Raw genomic sequence first — 15,600 nt, forward strand, 5'->3', positions numbered from 1 at the left:
AAGTCAAAACATGTTTATAATCATTTTGTCAAATCAAATTCTTGGTTCAAAATGACATGACTCAGCAGAATTTCCAGATTATACAAAAATGGTTTCACATATGTTTCTAATGGACAGAATGTGGTGGAAAATCCCCAAACTCCATGTGTTGAAACAAAGAAATTCCCCAGTGGTGAAACACTGCCCTGTCCCATTTGCAATATCTCTAAGAACTCAAAACCCTGAGGAGGTAGAATTATGGAGTTTTAACCTTGCCCAACCACGGCTGCTTTTGTACTTGCACTTCCTGTTTGATCACTTCCTGAATAATACTTCCCAAGTCATAAAAAGCTGCTGAACCCAAAGCAGGAGGCCCACGCTATTACAAAGTGATCTGGGCATGGCCAACCACTGTAATAAACTTTCCTCTCCCCAGCTGAAAAGCAGCTCAATGACTCAATTTCCCAGAAATTCCTGCAGCACCACCAAAGCACAGTAACATTTTTTTTTCTTCATGGAAAGTCTCAGAAAGATGAAGGACAATTGTTTAAAACAATAAATGTAAACTAGAAGGGCCAAGTGCTTTCTCTAAGGTATAAATATCTAGTGGATGTCAGGGCAGACTCCAACGACCTTAAAGGGTATCAGAAGGAGATACAACAAAAGTCTCCATTGTGTGGACATAGACTAATGTCTATGCATTGCAGACAAGACTATATGTTTACATTTTCTCATTTATGTTTAACGTTTGGTGCGTTGATACTGGCTTCAGTCTGGTCTTCACAGTGAGCACTCCTGATGTTCCAGGGTGTCATTGTCTTCTTGATTACAGAAGTCAAGGAGAGCTATCATGCACACATTCTCAGATGTAGATTTGATTGTACTCCTCACCTATAGCATCAATCTATATTTAAAACTATTCTCACATAGGGAAAGAACGTCTATATGGCACCAAAATGAGGAACTTTTGAAATGCTAGCTTCATCTTTGGGCTGTGGAGGAATTCCACCTCATTGCTCAGCTTCGATGGACCAGTGTTAGAGCCACTAGATAATTTATCCTAAAGTCCAGGAACCAGATTGGAAGCCAGCAGCAGAGCAGTGAGTCCCTTACCTTCCTTCAAGTGCTTTTGCTCTCCCTTCCCATTATCTATTCCTGACCCAAATCTCAGGACATGGTGCTGTTTTTCATGCAGTGTGTCTTAGTTACACTTCAACTGCTGTGATAAGACACCATAACCAAGGCAACTTATTAAAGGGAGGGTTTGTTTGGCTTACAGAGAGATACGAATCCATCATGGCCAAGAAGCATGGCCACAGCATCAGGCATATTAACCGAGCAGCAACTGAGAACTCACATCTCACAAATCACAAACAGGAAGCAGAGAAAACAAACACAAATGGCACCAAGTGTTAAAGCTCTCAACACTAGCCTCCAGTGACATAATTCCTTCAGCATGCCCCCACCTCAAAAGCATCCCCAAACAGGGCTACCAAATACTTGAGAATGCAAGTGACATCTCACTAAAACCACAACATAGTGGGAGGGGACAGTGTAGAAAAAACTCAGTATTGCTCCAGAGTCAGCCATAGAGATAAATGAAGGTCTGATGTCATGAGCCAACTTGTCTCTAGGCATATATTTTCATTCCTCTAAGCTCTCTTCATTGTATCCAGGGAGCATTTTATAGACTTAATTATGTCTATACTAATCTAAAGGCCTCATTAGAGCATGGTTTCTGAGGGACACTCATGTCTTCCCCTTACCTGAACTTTTTAATACCTGGAGCACAGAGAAAATAATAAAAATGACTACATTTAGCACATCTGGACTTAAAGACCTGTAATGGAGATGTGTGGCATTGAAAGGTGTTCCTTTAAGATGGAACATGTAAGGCCCTGGGCTCTTAGCCAAAATTCAACCCCCAATTCTTTTTCCACAGCAGTCTTGCTTTCCACGTCTGTCTCAGAGGTGGTTCTGTACCATGACTAGACTGATAGACTGGGTATATTATTTTAAGTATTTCATCATAATTGCCCTGGTATTCTTTGCCTCGTGGAGATGTGTTATTAATTTGGGAAATACTTTCACACCAAAACAAATTCAACTTAAATGTGTGTTTGTGTATCTGCCTATCTGTCTCTCTGAGAGGGACAGAAAGACAGAGAGAGAGAAAGATTGAAGAGAGTGTAATTCTATAAACAGAAAAGTAATTCTAGAACTGAGGAGGCAGAGTCAAGCAGATCTATGTGAGTTCAAGGACAGTTTGGTCTACATAGAAAGTTCTGAGACAGGCAAGACTATGTAATGCAATCTGTTGTGGAATATTTAGACACTGTGTGAAGATGTGTTGCTGTGATTGGTGTAATCAAAAGCAGAATGGCCAATAGCTAGGCAGAAGAGATGGGCAGGACTTTATGACAGAGAGAGGAAGAGACACCACAGAGACACAGAATGAGTGGGACACACAGAATGGGAAAGAAGTAAAAATCATGTGGTAAAACACAGACTAATAAAAATATGGGTTATAATAAGGTATAAGTGCTAGTGGGGAAAGCCTAAGCTAAGGCCCAGCTTTCATGATTAACATCTCTGTGTCATTACTTGGGAGTTGGCGACCCAAAGAAAAGTCCAACTACAGGGACCTTGTCTCAAAAGGGCATTTTTAAAGAAGCATATTTACAATGCTGTAATGGGGTTTTCTATTATCACAGCAGGGTCTTATGTTGTCACAATAGAGAATTCTGATATTTTACAGGGAATTAAATTGTCACAGAAAGACTTTTTAATGCAACAATCAAAATTATGTTGTTATAATGGAGTGTTGTCAAAGTATAGCATTGTCACATCATAATCAGACACTTTGATATTAAAATGGAGAATTATGATTGATAATGGGCACCGTGATGTCACATTGGGCAGTATATTATCACAATGATAAATTCTGATCTCAAAACAGACTTTGTGATATCACAATAGACTTTATCACAATGGCGAATTGTAAATGCAAAACTAATCATTGTGATGTCAAATGCAACATTATGGTGTCATAATATATATATATATATATTTGTGTCATAAAAGAGCATTGTGATATCACAATGTGGCATTGTGTTGTTGTGGGGAGCTGCGGCTGCTTCCTGCTGCCTGGCTCCCGCACTGGCTATATTCACCCGAAATAACAAAACACAAACTGTATTCATTTAAACACTGCCTGGCCCAATATATCTAGCCTCTTCTTGGCTAATTCTCACTTCTTGTCTTAACCCATATCTAATAATCTGTGTAGCACCACGATATGGTGGCTACCCAATAAGATCTTAACCTACATCTGTCTTGGAGAGGAGAGCTATGGCGACTGCTTTACTCTGCTTCTTTCTCCCAGCATTCTGTTCTGTCTACTCCACCTACCTAATTTTCTGACCTATCAGGCCAAGCAGTTTTCTTTATTGATTAACCAATGAAACAACAGATTGACAAATGACCTTCCCACATCATGTTGTCAAAAATGGGGAGTGTAATGTTACAAGAAAAATGATAATATAACAATGGGGCATTGCTATGTCACTAAAAGACATTATGTTGTCACATTTGGCGTTGTGTTGTCAAAATTATGGGTAAACAGTGATCACCAAAATGCCACTAGACTATTTTGTTGTCATAATGAAGAACTCTGGTATCTTAATTATGCCACATTGGAGCACTATAATGTGAAAATGGAAATTTTGGGAATCACAGCATAATGAAGAATTATGGTGTTCTAGTGGAGCAATGTGATATCATAATTCACCATTGTCACCACAATTCACACAGGAGCATCTTGATGCCACAATGGGGGATTTTCATGACAATTAGACACTGTTTGATCACAATAAGGCATTTCTAAGGCACAGCTGAACACGAGCACTCTATTATCACAATTCAGCACTGTGATAGAATGGAGAATTGTAATATCTCAATGGGGCATTTTGTCACATAGAAGAATTTTATTTCACAGTGAAGCATAAGGATGATAAAAATGTTTCATTGTTACCTTACTGTGATATAGAAGTGAACTATTATGATGTCACAGTGTGGAATTAATATTCCACAGTGCAGAATTGTGAGAATCATGTCACAATGATGCACTGTGGAGTAACATGGAACATTATGATGCTAAATTATGTACTTATTAATTGAGATAGTTATATACATAGTCTTGCATTTAAGCAGCTCCTGCCACAGAGAACTCTCACCCCACTTCCAAAAAGCAAGATAAGATAGGATTTTGAAAGTCAAAAAGAGTAAATTCAAGTCATACCAGGTGTAGGCTCAAGGATTTGGTTATTTATTTATTTATTTATTTCAAAGCATCTTTTCTCAGCAAGGAAGGAGGAATCCTTTGATCTATAAAGCATATTATAAGTGCCATTTCTCAGAAAACAGGAGAAACCCTTTGTTTACAAGGAGGTCATAGCTTTAAAAGGAAGGAGGAAAGAAGTCAGGGTAACCAGCATCTCCTAGGCCATTTCATTTGCCAGTTCTTTAGTAAATTTCAAATCATTGTTTCTGATTAGGGGGATATTGGGTTCTTTTGTTTTAAGAATTTTAAGACACTATTGATCATACAAGGTCCCACTACAGACCCGAATAATCACACAGAAACTATATTAATTACAACACTGCTTGGCCAATAGCTTAGGTATATTTCTAGCCAGATCTTAGATCTTAAGTTAGCCCATTTCTATTATTATATTATATTTTGCCATGAGACTCATAGTTTGTTACCTGTCTCTTCTTGAATAGCTACATGGTGTCTTCCTCTTTCAGCAGCTACATGGCATCTCCCTGAGTTTGCCTACTCTCTATATATATGTCTTCCAACCTGGCTATATTCTGCCCTGCCACAGGCCAAAGCAGCATCTTTATTAACCAATAGTAATAAAATATTCACAGCATACAGAGGGGAATGCAGCATCAATGGAATAGATGGATAGAATGAGGTCTGGCTGGTAGAGAAGTCTAAGACTGAATAAAGAAAGAGGGTGCTGGGAAGGATAGGTGTAGATTATAAGGTGAGGGAAAGGAATCCAGTTCTTCAGCATTAAGAGGGCCAAGCTGATGGGGAGCAGCAAGATGTTTTCTAGAAAACAAGACCATAGGATAATTCCTGATAGCATAGAGTCTAAGCCAAGCATGGGAGTTTTGGACAAGTGTTAACCATTAATCAATGTAAGGGAACTGGTCAGGGTGTCCTGGGATTTCCATGACCTTAAACCAGACAGTTTGGGCGAAAAGCATCCTACCTCATAGGAGAGTCAATTAATCTCATAAACTGTGAGCAGTTTTCCTTTTATGAAAGCAACACTGTAATTATCCCCAAGCCCCAAAGGAAAGTTTTTCAGCATTTATTGAAGTAGTGAGAGCTTAGGAGTGATTCCCATGTTAAAAAGATTTACATGATTTAGTGAAGTATAGGATTAAAAGGACAGAGGGAGCAATAATAAATAAGAGGCAGCCTTATGTGTGAACAGCAAAACTTGCAGTGCTGAGGAAAGCAGATGAATGAGCCAGAAAGGAGGAATCCTGGAGTGACCTTGTGTTATTGGATAATTCTCATTATAGTAAGGGAGGAAGGGAGAAGATAATGAAGGAGTCTGCAGACAACAAACAGAATGGACAACAGACAAACACAGATTGCAGAGTTTTTTGGAACTGTTAATACAATCCCTGAAAGGAACAAACTCCTCTCAGGCAACACAGGTGGTGAGGGCAGCAGATTTCTTCATAAATCAACAAAAAGAGACAACAGCAATACAAAGGCATCCAGTCATTTCACATTACAATCTGGTCAACCATCCTCTCAAAACCTAGGTCTCCCAAACACTCGTGGCAGGAATTAAAACCAAGTCTCTTTCATACTAATAATACGCAATTTTGATACCAGGTCTTTTGTAACTGGCAGTTTACATACGGCCCTTTCATCAGGAACACCTTTCTTAAAACAGACTCAGAACTGAAGTGGGTGTGCAGGCTTTTACCTCCTAGGGGATAAGAAGGATTCTGTTTTGGTGTCCAGGAACAATTAAATCATGACAGATCTTTCAAGAGTTAACCCTAACCCTGGAACATCTTCAGGGGGCAACTTCCCTTAAAACCTCCCCACTGGCCAGAAAGGCCTGGAGTGAGGCTGAATCCTAAATGCAATTTGTCACAGATCACACAAGAAAGTAACTGATCACTATATTCACCAAGCCCATTAAATATATAAAGTGTTCTTTATTTATGCCTTAGGTAAGAGCAGGCTCTTCCCACAAGGAACCCTTAGACCCAAAGCAAGGCAAAGTAGGAATTTTAAAGCCAAGAAGGTTGCAATAGCATCCCACCAAGTGCGGGCTGAGGGGTTTTTGCCCCAGCAGGGAAAAAGGAACTCTTCCACCTATAAAATAATTTACAAACATCATTTCTAAGATTATATTGTCACAATGAAGTACTGTGGTGTCCTAATGAGACATCTCACTGAGGAGTTGGAGTGCCAAAGTGTAGCATTGTGATGTCACAACGGGTCAGTATGACTTACAGCAGAACAGTGGAATGTCAAAATTCATTAATTTTTACTTGACAGCTGGGCACTGTGTTATCTATCACACCTGGGCATGTCGAAATCACAACTGAGCACTGTGTTGACGCAATTCAGTTTGTGATGGCAAAACAAAGAGATGTGATTTCTCAGGATAGCATTATCGCATCACAAAAAAAGAATTGTGATGTCTCAGTGTAGAATTGTGATATCCTAAAGGAGCAGTACAATGTCACAGTGTAGAACTGAGGTTTCATAACTGGGCATTGTGAAACTACAGCGGGGAACTGGAATGTCCAAGCAGAGCATTATAGTAACACAAAAAAATGTGGTGTGTTAGTAAGACATTCTGATACCAAATGGAAAGTTGTAATGTCATAATGAGACATTATGATGTCACAATGGAAGATTTTGATATCATAATCTGGAATTGTCACAAGAACAAATTTGGATGACACAGTTGAGCATTGTGACACTATAATGAACATTATGTTGTCACAATGGAGAACTGCAATGCCCCACTGTGGCATCAATTTCACAGTGTAGGATTACAATGTCGTAAGGGAGAATTATTATACCCCAATATAGAATTTTTGTATCACCATGGAGAATTTTAATGCCAAGTGGAGAATTTTAATTTCCTAATGGCATTACAATGTCACATTGTTGCAAAGAATTATGATTACAAAACTGAAAATGTGAAGTTAAAAGAGTATTATAGTGTGATAACAGGATTTAGAGCCCACGATGCTGAATCGTATGTAATATCACTGTAGAGCATGATGATGTCACAGTGGTGCGCTTTTTCACAACAATGATACATGATTACTAATTTTTTTTGTTAGGTCTACAACATAAACCAGGCTGAAATCAAACTCACAGAGATCTGCTTGCTCTGTCTCTGTCTATGTTGGAGTTAAAGGCATTCCTAACATAATGAAGCTTTTTTTATATCACCTTTTTAATTGACATTTTCTGTTGGGTTTTTTTTTTTTTTTGAGCTATACATTTTTCCCATTCCCCCTCCTTCCCACTCCCTTCCATTCCACCTTTCCCCTGTGCTCATGTTCCCAATTTACTCAGGAGTTCTTATCTTTTCCTCCTACATATAATGTCTCTTATAGTCCTCCTTGTTTTCTAGGTTCTCAGGTTTATAGACTGTAGGATGGCTATACTTTGTTTTATGTCTAGTACCTGCTTATAAGTGAGCACATATTATATTTGTCTTTCTGGGTCTGGGTTACCTCACTCAGTATTTTCTTTATAGTTCTGTCCATTTGCTTTCATTTCAAGATGTCATTATTTTTTATTGCTGAGTAGTACTCCATTGTGTAAATGTACTGCATTTTCCTTATCCATTCTTAGGTTGAGGGTTACCTAAGTCATTTCCAAGTTCAGACTATTATGAATAATGCCGCTATGAACATAGTTGAGTTAACATCCTTATGGTATGATTGAGCACCTTTTGGGTATTTGCCCAAAAGTGGTATTGATGGGTCTTGAGGTAGATTGATTCCTAATTTTCTGAGAAACCACCATACTGATTTCCAAAGTGACTTATAAATTTGTGCTCCAACCAACAATAGAGGAGTGTTCCTTTTAATCCATATCCGCTCCAGCATAAGCTGTCATCAGTGTTTTTGATCTTGGCCATTCTGCTAGGTGTAAGATGGTATCTCAGAGTTGTTTTGATTTGCATTTCTCTGAAAGTTAGGATAGCTGAGCATTTCCTTAAGCATCTTTCAGACATTTGAGATTCCCCTGTTAAACATTCTCTGTTTAGGTCTGTATCCCATTTTTTATTCAATTATTTATTCTTTTGATTTCTAGTTTCTTGAGTTCTCTATCTATTTTGGAGATGAGTCTTCTGTCAGACGTGGAGTTGGCAAAGATCTCTTCTCACTCTGTAGGCTGCCGTTTTATCTTTTTGACCATGTACTTTGTTTTATAGAAGCTTCTCAGTTTCAGGAGGTCCCATTTATTCATTGTTTCTCTCAGTGTCTGTGCTATTTATTTTTTATTTATGAATAAATTTGTATTCATGAAGTGGTCTTCTGTGCCAATGCCTTCAAGGCTACTTCCCACTTTCTCTTCCATGAGGTTCAATATGGTTGATTTTACGATGATCCACTTGGACTTGAGTTTTGTGCATGGTGATAGATATGTATCTATTTTGACTCTTCTACATGATGATATCCATTTATGCCAGCATCATTTGTTGAAGATGCTTTCTTTTTTCCAATTTATAATTTAGTTTCTTTGTCAAAAATGAGGTGCTCATAGGTGTGTAGATTGATATCCGTGTCTTCAATCTGATTCCGTTGGTCTTCCTGTCTATTTTAATGTGAATACCAAGCTGTTTCATTACTGTAGCTCTATAGTAGAGTTTGAAGTCAGGGATGGTGATGCCTTCAGAAGTCCCTTTATGTACCGGATTGTTTTGGCTATCTTAGGTTTTTTGCTTTTCCATATAAGTTGAGTACTGTTCTTTTGAGATCTGTGGAGAATATTGCTGGAATTTTGCTGGGGGATTGCATTGAATCTGTTTATTGCTTTTGGCAAGTTTGCCATTTTTACTATGTTAATCCTACCTGTCTGAGAGCATGAGAGATCTTTCCATTTTCTGATGTCTTTGACTACTTTCTTCAAAAATGTAAAGTTCTTGTCATACAGGTCCTTCACTTCTTTGATTAGAGTTACCCTAAGATATTTTATGTTATTTGTGGCTATTGTAAAGGGTGATATTTCTCTGATTTCTTTCTCAGCGTGTTTATCATCTGTGTATAGGAGGGCTATTCATTTTTTGAGTTAATTTTGTATCCTGCTACATTACTGAAAGTATTTATCAGTTATAGGAGTTCCCTGGTAGAATTTTTGGGGTCACTTATGTACACTGTCATATCATCAGCAAACAGTGACAGTTTGGCTTCTTCGTTTCCAATTTGTATCCCCTTGATCTCCTTTTTTTTCTTTTGCCTTATTGCTCTAGCTAGAACTTCAAGTACTATATTGAATATATAGGGAGAGTGTGGGCAGCCTGGTCTTGTTCCTGATTTTAGTGGAATCATTTTGAGTTTCTCTCCATTTAGTTTGGGGTTGGCTGTTGGCTTGCTGTATATTGCCTTTATTATATATAGATATGTTCCTTATATCTCTCCTCTCTCCAAGACCTTTATCATGAAGAGGTGCTGAATTTTGTCGAAGACTTTTTCAGCATCTAATGATATATAGTTTTTTTCTTTCAGTTTGTTTATATGATGGATTACACTGATGGACATATTTGTATATTGAACATCCCTGCATCTCTGAGATGAAGCCTACTTGGTCATGATGAATGATTATTCTAGTGTTCTTGTAATTCGTTTTCCAGTATTTTATTGAATATTTTTACATCAATATTTTTGTGGGATATTTGTCTGTAACTTTCTTTCTTTCTTGTGTCTTTGTGTGGTTTGTATATCAAGATAACTGTAGCCTCATAAAAAGAGTTTGGCAATATTTCTTCTGTTTTTATTTGTGGAATAATTTGAGGAGTATCTCTTCTTTGAAGTTCTTGTAGGATTCACTGAAATCATGTGACCCTGGGCTTTTGTTGGTTGGGAGATTTTTCATGACTGTTTTTATTTCCTTAGCAGTTTTAGTTCTATTTAATTTGCTTTTCTGGCCTTAATTTAATTTTGGTATGTGGTACTTATCCAGAAAATTGTCCATTTCTTTTAAGTTTTCCAATTTTGTGGAGTACAGGTTTTTGAAGTATGACACAATTATTCTCTGTATTTCCTCCATCTCAGTTGTTATATCCCCCCTTTTCATTTCTGATTTTGTTAATTGGATATTCCCGCTTTGAATTTTGGTTAGTTTGGATTAAGTTTTGCTATTTTGTTGATTTTCTCAAAGAACCAGCTCTTTGCCTTTTTGATTCTTTGTATTGTTCTCTTTCCATTTTATTGATTTCAACCCTCAATTTGTTTATTTTCTGGTATCTACTCCTTCTGGGTGAGTTTTCTTCTCATTGTTCTAGACCTTTCAGGTGTTCTGTTAAATCTTTAACACGGGAATTTCCCAGTTTCTTCATGTAGGCATGCAGTACTATGAATTTTCTTCTTAGCACTGCTTTCATTGTGTTCCAAAAGTTTGGGGGTGTTATACAGTCATTTTCATTGAATTTTAGAAAGTCTTTAATTTCTTTTTTTATTTCTTCTTTGACCCAGTGGTGACTTATTTGAGGATTGTTCAGTTTTCATGGGTTTATAGGCTTTCTGTAATTAGTACTGTTGAATTCTAACTTTAAGTCATGATGATCCAATAAGACACAGGGGATTATTCCAACTTGTTTGTACCTGTTGAGATTTGTTTTTTTTTTTATTGACTATGTGATCGATTTTAGAGAAGAATCCATGAGGTGCTGAGAAGAAGGTATATTTTGTTTTTTGTTGGTTTTTTTTTTGTGAAATGTTCTATAAATGTCTGTTGGCCCATTTGAGCCATAAAATCTGTTAGTTCCTTTATATCTCTGTTAAGTTTCTGTCTGGCAGACCTGTCCAGTGGTAAGAATGAGGCATTGGAGTCTCCCATTATTAATGTGTAGTGCTTGATGTGTGATTTAAGCTTTAGTGATGTTTTGGAGGTACCCTTGTATTTGGGGAATAGATGTTTAGTATTGAGACTTCACTTTGATGAATTTTTCCTATGATGAATATAAAATGACTTTCTTCATCTCTTTTGACTAATTTTAGTCTGAAGTCTATTTTGTTAAATTTTAGAATAGCTACACTAGCTTGTTTCTTGGGTTCTTTTGATTGGATAATCTCTTCCAAACCATTTACTCTGAGGTAATGTCTGTCTATGAGGTTAAGGTGTGTTTCTTGTATGTTGTAGAAGGATGGATTCTGTTTTCATATCCAGTCTCTTAGCCTGTGTCTTTTTATAGGTGAATTGAGTCAACTGATATTAAGGGATATTAATGGCCAGTGATTGCTAATTTCTGTTATTTTAGTTTTGTTGTTGATGGTGTTGTGTTTCTCTTCTTTGGGATTTGCTGGTATGGGATTATCTATTTTCTGTGTTTTTGTGGGTGTAGCTAACTTCTTTGAATTGGAGTTTTCCTTCTAGTACTTTCTGTATGACTGGATTTATTGATAGACATTGATTAATCTGATTTTGTCATGGAATATCTTGTTTTCTTCATCTACATTGATTGCTGAATATAGTAGTCTGGGTTGGCATCCATGGTTTCTTAATGTCTGCATAACACCTGACCAAGACCTTCTGGCTTTCTTTGTTTCCAATGAGAAGTCTGATGTAATTCTAATAGGTCTGCCTTTATACGTTACTTGGCCTTTTTCTTCTGCAGCTCTTTGGTGTGGGAAGTCTTCTGTATGTGTGTTGCTTTTATTGGTTAATAAAGAAGCTGCTTTTAGCCAATGGCATAACAGAATATAGCCAAGCTTAAAGAGATAGATATAGAAAGAATAGGCAAAGTCAGAGAAAAGTCATGTAACCACCACAGGAGCCCTACAAAACTTTGCCCGTAGGCCATGACCTCATGGTAATGCACAGATTAATGGAGATGGGTTAGTTTAGGAGGTAAGAGCCAGCTAGAAAAAATGTTTAAGCTAATGGCCAAACAGTATTGCAATTAATATAGTTTCTCTATGATTATATCCAGGAGTCTGGGTGGCTGGGAAACAAATGAGCCGTCTCACCCAACAGCTCTTAATATTCTTTCTTTATTCTCTATTTTAGTGTTTTGATTATTATGTAATGAGGGGACTTTTTTGGTACAGTCTATTTGGTGTACTGTAAGCTTCTTATATTTTAATAGGCATGTCCTTCTTTATGTTGGGAAAGTTTGCCTCTATGATTTTTGTTGAATATATTTTCTGTGCCTTTGAGTTGAACCTCTTCTATTTCTATTATTCTTAGGTTTGGTCTTTTCATGGTGTCTCCTATTTCTTGGATACTTAGTGTTAAGCTTTTGTTGAATTTAACATTTTATTTGATGAAAGAATGAGTCTGCTTCACCTCTCACATCTTCAACTCCTAAGATTCTCTCTCCCATCTCTTGCATTCTCTAGTTTATGCTTATATTTGTGCTTCCTGGTCATTTACCCAAAATTTCTATTTCCAGAATTCTCTTGGTTTATGTTTTCTTTATTGTCTCTATTTCAGTTTTTAAGTCTTGAATCATTTCTTTCACCTGTTTGAATGCTTTTTCTTGGTTTTCTTTAATGGATTTATTGATTTCTTCTAATTTTTTGTGTGTCTCTTCCTCCACTTCTTTAACAGAATTTTTCATTTCCTTTTTAAGGGCCTCAATCATCTTAATAAAGTTATTTTTAAGGTCATTTTTCTTTTGCTTCATCTGTGTTTAGATGTCCTGGTCTTGTGGTTGTAGTTTCTGGTGTTGATGTATTGCTCTTTGTGTTGTTGTGTGTATTCTTACCCTGTTGTCTACTGATCTCTTTCTCTAATCAGAACAGGTTTGGCTTGTGCTTCAGGGGAGTTCCTTTTCCTCCGGTTGGTGTAGTCAGGAGCTGTGGCTCCACGGAATGTTCCTTCAAGTATAAACAAGGCAGGGTCTTTGGTGATTGTTCCTCCAAGTGCCTACAGGCCCAAGGCTCAGATGGTCTTTCCTCCAGGTGCATGCATTGTTGAGTCTGAGGATCTGGTGGTCACACAATCTACAGAGGGCACTGTTGTTGCTGCAGGCCACCATGCTGCTGAGGCTTCCTCTCCTGGTGGCCTGACTCACTAGACATGCTGCTCAGACATCCTCTCCTGGCCTGATCTCACCTATTTATGAAAAAAGGAGCAATTGTAATATTCTCTTGGAACATTTTGATGTCCTAATGAAGGATTGCAATGTAATATTGGGTCACTGTTCACAGCCTGGTCCATGTTCCTGAGTTTATTATGACACCAAAAAAAACCCACATGGGAACCAACCCCTTCATGGAAATGGAAACTACAAGTTCTGTACTTATTAGAAATCATGTGACCCTTTTTCCAGCAGAGAAGCTTGATCATGGCATGCTGATATCTTTTCCTTCTTCGTTCCTTCCTTTCTTTCTCTTACACTAACATAATTTTTTACTGATTCTTAGGGAATTTCACACCGAGGACCTTAATCCCACTCATTTCCTAGTCCTTACATGTCCTTCCTCCACCCTTTAGCCTCCTCCCCACTGAAGAAAATTAAAAACTAAAAATATTTTTTTAAATCCTACTTTGTTCCTCCTTCTTTTCCACCTCTTCATCATATATTCATCTGTTGGATGGAGTGACCTTGAGAGCTGTAGTGTGTCACACAGTATACTCTTTTGCCCAAACAGTGTTACTTGCAAATGTTCATTGCAATGAGTTGGTCTGCTTCTGTGAAGGCCCAAAAAGTGAGCCTATTTCTACCTTTTCTGATGGTCAGAGAGTTGAAAGTTGCTCAAATGGTTGACAAGCATATTGCAGGTCCCAACTCAGGATGTGACTGCTTGATTCTTTTGACATTAAAATAGAGTCAATTCTGACAGATGGTCAGGATATGCAAATGTACAGCTGCTCCTTCTTTTGCAACTATGAGATCATCTGTGAAGTGGCTGTCTTCAGCACACTTGATCCAGAGCAGCTTCATTACCTAAACAACAGATTGTTAATGATGTGATGTCTCTGAAAGTGTTGAAGCAATTGACTAATTGAGTTCTCTTAAGTATCATGTTAATAAAGTCTTTTGTTACCTTCTCTGACCCCCTACAATGGGTATAAAACCTATGGAAAAATAAACACAGACAATTTTCAGTAATCACTGGATTGCCCTTCCAGTACTATTCTATTGTTTCTATCTTATTAATTTTTATGTGTCTTCATATTCTTATATTTTTAATTTCCCATGCTCCTACCCTGGAAAGAGGTATTTTTGTTGAGGCCAGTCTTCATTGTGTTTCAAGGCTTCTGATGTCTGGTACACCATCAATAGTGGACCCTTACCAATATTGATTCAAAACTTCTCTTGGATATCCTGCTGTTGCCACAAGTCATGGGGATCTTGTGGTTATGGTTCCCCAGGACTTGTCCCTTCATGAGCTCTAGCAGGTCATAATTAGGTAGATGTTTGAATGGGCCAACTCAAAGCCCTGGATATGGGCCTGGGTGGCAGCTGAACTGGTCAGTCCATGCCTTTACTGGAACTGACCCCTTAGGTGAGGGTCAGGGCCAGCTTTCCCACATGGTGGTGAGAGGTGGAGCCAGTTCTACCTGTATACAGGTCAAGCTCTCCCAATGTGGCATCCAGTACAGGGGAACCAGTTTTCCCAGGACAGTTGAGGATCGGGACTGACTCTCCCATGCCAACAAAACTGGGGCCAGTTCTCCTGGATGAGGGTCAAGGTGAGGTGGGAGCTGAGGTGGCTGTTAGGAGGCAGGACCAGCTCTCCAGTGCCCAGGCTTCTGGGGCCAGCTTTCACATGGCCTCCAGTGGTACTAACATCAACACAGACCCTGGTTACGGTAGGACCACAGAACCAGATATGCACTTGGCTGTAGCTTGGGCCAGACAACTATGGCCTCAGGTGGCAGTCTAAGCCACTCAGATTAGAATGGCTCCAGTGGCTGCATGGCCCCAAGACATCAGCATGGCCTCAGATGGCAGCCCAGAACATGAGCATCGGTATAGCCTTTAGTGACAACAGAGGCCATGGACATCAACACAGCCCCCAGCTGCCAGAGAGCCATGGATCCAGACTTGTCCCTTTAGTGGCAGCTAATATATCATATGGCCCCAGGTGGCAACATTGGCCACCCATATCAGCCCGTTCCTCACAGTTGTCACATATGAAGCTCTGCCCCCTCTCCACAGTGCACAAACCACTCTACTTCTCCTCTCCCATTTCCCCACCGCAGATTTGTTCATCTTAGTGACATCGCCTGCCTAGGCCACTTCATGTCAGGTAGGCCTGTGGCTATCTTCCACCCACCTGGGCTCCTTGGTTCCGGACCACATGGTGATACCTTAATGACCAGAAGTCCCCTTATAAAAAGTTTGCTTACAACAGTTCCTTTTGCTTACAGCT

The sequence above is a fragment of the Microtus oregoni genome, unplaced genomic scaffold (assembly GCF_018167655.1).
Source record: "Microtus oregoni isolate MIOR12 unplaced genomic scaffold, Mior012 000002F_ref0000024, whole genome shotgun sequence".
NCBI lineage: Eukaryota > Metazoa > Chordata > Mammalia > Rodentia > Cricetidae > Microtus > Microtus oregoni.